A 4,694-nucleotide genomic window follows, 5' to 3' on the forward strand; every position below is an offset into this window, starting at 1 on the left:
ATAGTATGAGTACAACCGACTCCATGTACTCAATAAGTATCATAACTAACCTCTGCGAGATAAAAGAAGCAAAAATTATAAATGATACTCACCAGTCACCTATACAAGTTCTTAAATCCAACAAGTATAGAACAAATATATGATCAAATCAAGAAAACATAGGAAAAACCACTCACAATTCTTTATTTTTAAAGTGTTCTACTCATCAATAGTCCAGCATAAAAGGAAGATATGTAAGTCAATCAGGTATGCAATCAAAGAAATTACAAGTAAAGATCAAATGCAATAACCAAATATCAGTCTGTTGTGGCGTGCAACCCGATCCAAATAACAATAAGCCAATAAAGCTTGTGGTAGCATGCAACCCGATCCAACTAACAATAACCAACTCTTCTAGAGCTCACATCAACTAGAAACCTGCCATTTTTTCACAATCCGTGTGTACACCATCAAGAGAGAAACATGAGAGGGTGACCCTAGGGGGATGGATCCGTATCCACATGCAAGCACGGCCAATTCAACGTGCTATTAGCCCGTCGTGGTCAAAGGCTCCATATCATAATCCGCCCGACGTGGTCACATGCTCAATATAATGGATTTGCCCGGCGTGGTCAAAGGCTATCTCACAATCCGCCCGGCGTGATCACAGGCATAACAACACAATCCGCCCGGCGTGGTCACAAGCATAATAATACAATCCACCTGACATGGCTACATGCATAACAATACAATCCGCCTGCATGGTCACAGGCAATACAATACAATTCGTCAGCGTATTCACATGTATCCAGTCCAAATCATAGCACACATAAGCGAATATACAAGAATACATGTGTATGATGAATGAATATCAAATTTCATGCTCCTGGACTGGTATAAGGACATGCTAAACTGTATACATGTGCAAAGTGTGCTATCATAGCTCAAATCGGTAATTTCCTCAATAAAATAGCAAATATTAAAGTCATTCAGGGAATTATCCTCTATGTAACCTCAAATATGGATCAAATAGTTCACAATGAGGCTACAAATATGAAAACATCACAATTTAAAGCTTGACAGTCAATTCAAGGCATATCATAGCCTAAGCACTACTACCCTGAGCATGGATAAATATCCCGGTGCTCGCACATGGGCTCAATCCCTACGCATGTGCGCACCCATAGTACGTAGCTATCACAAAAATCTTAGGCAGCTAGTGCCTCAACCAAGTTTAGATATGATACTTACCTCAAACAAGCCAACATAATATCAAGCAAGCCAAACAACAGTCTAGAAATTCCATCCCCTGCGTATCAACCTCTAAACGACTCAAAACTAGATAAAAGTAACTCAAAACATCAAATAATGCCATAGGAGACAAACCCAATCGATAAAGGTCGAATCTTTAATCAAAAATTCAAAGTAAACCAAAAGGTAAACCCGAGCAATTCACAAAATCCGATAACCCATTCAATTACGAGTCCAACCATACTAATTTCACTCAAATATGACTCTGAATCGATGTGCAAAATCCAAAAATTTACTTTAGGAAAGTTTAGACAAAACCCCCAATTTCTATTTTGAAATCATCAATCAAATGCCAAAATCGAAGATCGAATCATAGAATATAATCAAAACCAAGTAGAAAACACTTACCCCAATCCATGTAGTGAAAATTGCCTCCAAAATTGCCCAAATCCGAGCTCCATAACTCAAAATATGATAAAATGACCAAAATCTTCGAAATAGAGTACTTTATAAGCATTGCCCAGGTGAACCCTTCGCGAATGCGGAACAATACTCGCGTTCGCGATGAATAAAAATTACACTACCTCAATTAACTCTATGTGTTCGTGGCACAAGCCTCACGAACGCGATGCACACATCATACAGACCTACGCGAACGCAGGAGAAACATCGCGAATGCGAAAAGGAAACCATCGACCTGCCCAGCTCAGCTCAACACTACGCGAATACGTAGAAGTGGATACGAACGCGAAGAAGACCAGACCCCAACTCTATGCGAATGCGGTAAACCTATCGCGAACGCGAAGGATTTGAAAATACCCAGCTCCAAGAATCACTTCGTGATCGTGGCCTCATCTTCGCGATCATGAAGAACAACTGAAATACCAGCAATCAGTAATACAAAAACCATTTGAAATGATCTTAATCACGTCTGAAACTCACCCGAGCCCCTCGGGACCCCGTTCGAACATACAAACAAGTCTCAAAATATAATACGGACCTACTCGAGGCCTCAAATCACACATAACAATATCAAAACCAAGAATTACACCTCAAATCGAACTTAATAAACTTTTGAACTTTCAACTTCCAAAACTCATGTCGAACCCTAACAAATCAACCCGAAATGACCTCAAATTTTGCACACAAGTCCCAAATAACATAATAAAGCTATTCCAATACTGAGAACCACAATTTGAACCCGATATCATCAAATTCAACTCCCATCAAACCTATGAATTTTCCAAAACCTTCAAATTGCCAACTTTCGCCAATTAACGCCAAAACCTTCAAGAAACATCCAAATGCAAATCTGGGCATACACCCAAGTCCAAAATCACTATCCAGACCTAACAGAACCATCAAAACTCCGATCCGCGGTCAAATATACAAAAGTCAAACTTGGTCAACTCTTTCAACTTCCTAGTTGAGAATCATTCTTCCAAATCAATCCCGAATCACCTGAAAACCAAAACCGACGATTCACACAAGTCATAATAGCTCATATGAAGCTACTCAAAACTTTAAACAACTGAACGGAATACAAATGCTCAAAACGACCGGTCAGGTTGTTATATTCTCCCCCACTTAAATATATGTTCGTCCTCAAACGTGCCAAGAGTCGTTCCAAAGCTATCAAATCACTGTGTAAACTCACCATGCATATACCCGAGTGTGATCCCTTATCAACCCAAACCATGTAAGCTTAAAAACATAACATAAGTGAAGATCTTTACTTCAATCATAGTCCATAATCCTTGGAACCCAGTTTCTAACATCCGGAATCCATTGCAAGACCCGATTCTTACATCCATACATTGTATAAGTCTGAACAAGCTGAATCAAGCCATAACCATAATGCTCAAAATCAATATCCATACGCAGATCAACAACGACACACGAATTGTATGCCATAGCTATAAAGGAACAGATAGCACAATATACCCCAAATAAGAAAAGACCATAACCAAGACACAATCAACCATTCAGCACCCCAAGAACGATCTCGCTCGAATTCCGCCACAAGGCCCAAATAGAACCACATCATGTGTGAAAATAACCAATAAATCACAACCCAAGGTAGCATAGAAGAGTAACACATAGTTCATATCAGAACACGAACAAGCTCAACTCTAGCTGAATGACACACCCTTCAACAATAGCTGTGCTAAGTAAACAAATCCGACCCGATGTACAATGCATATCCTCAATGGGCCTACCAGTGGCCTCCAATTCAATTCTAATCCTCCCGAAATAGATAGATAACCTCCAAAAGATCCATAATAACCCATCCACAATACATACACTCAGTAGTCAACCTCTTAACATACCTTCACTATCCGCAACCAAGGAATAACCTGCCTCTAAGAACCCTTCTGGTCTTCAAATCCCTAGAATACACGAATCACCATATCCGATCCCAACTCAACCACTCAAGTGACTAATGCATCCTTCATACATAATCGTTCTATGAGAAATACTTCTATAATCCTTCTGTGCCATATAGAAAAATTTGAACATCAGCAGTCGATCAACCAGGTGAGTACTGCAATACCAATGAAGTATCTGCAAGTCAAAACACAGTGCGCCTTTCTGAAATGCACACTCATCTCAAGCGATACCAATTAGTACCCACATTCTTCTAACCACCTGAAACCTTCTGTGCTGTCTAAAATTCATGACCTTACCTTCAAAACCTAACCGCAACCTTGTACGTGCAAACCTTAATCCCACACAACGCACCACATCTAACTTACAATTATATGAAAGCAAAAAAATCCCATTGACAACTCTGAGTCACAAGAAGAATACATACTCCACAGCCAGAAACCTTCCACTTGGTCCCATCTAGGAGAAAATCACAACGTGCAACAAACTCCTCCATCCCTGTAGAGGACATTCATCTCAAGTTGTGGTAGAATCATCGAGAACTCTAGGAAACCCATTTGCACATAACCAAGCCATCATAACTGAATTCCTCTAACTCAACCAAGTCATGCAAGTCGCCAAGCCCAAGAGTATTGCCACAAAACACAGGTAAAGCCTTGCCATATCATAAGAACCAAAATAACCGATCATATCAATTACCATGCTGATCTAAACCACTACCAAACTGATCTATTTCTTCGAGTTCCTCTCGACTTTCCTGCAAGTTACCACTTCTCATTGCCAGTACACTATTATTCTTAACCCAACTCTCACTATAAGAGATCCTAGCATGAAACCACATCTCCCTAAAGCCCATAAGCCACTGTATTCCCTCTTAAGCACCCAAAAGTACTACAACCGAGATACCCACTCTGAAGAGACCTTCTGTGAATCTGAAGTTATTTCCTTAACCTTTCTAATACTGAAATGTAGAATCCATAATGATACAGACATACAACAAGTCTCGATACCTTTCAATGCAAATCTCACATCTTAGCTATTTACAAGTCTAGAAATTCCTCAAATACCACATATAA

This window comes from Nicotiana tomentosiformis, chromosome 8 (genome assembly GCF_000390325.3).
Source record: "Nicotiana tomentosiformis chromosome 8, ASM39032v3, whole genome shotgun sequence".
NCBI lineage: Eukaryota > Viridiplantae > Streptophyta > Magnoliopsida > Solanales > Solanaceae > Nicotiana > Nicotiana tomentosiformis.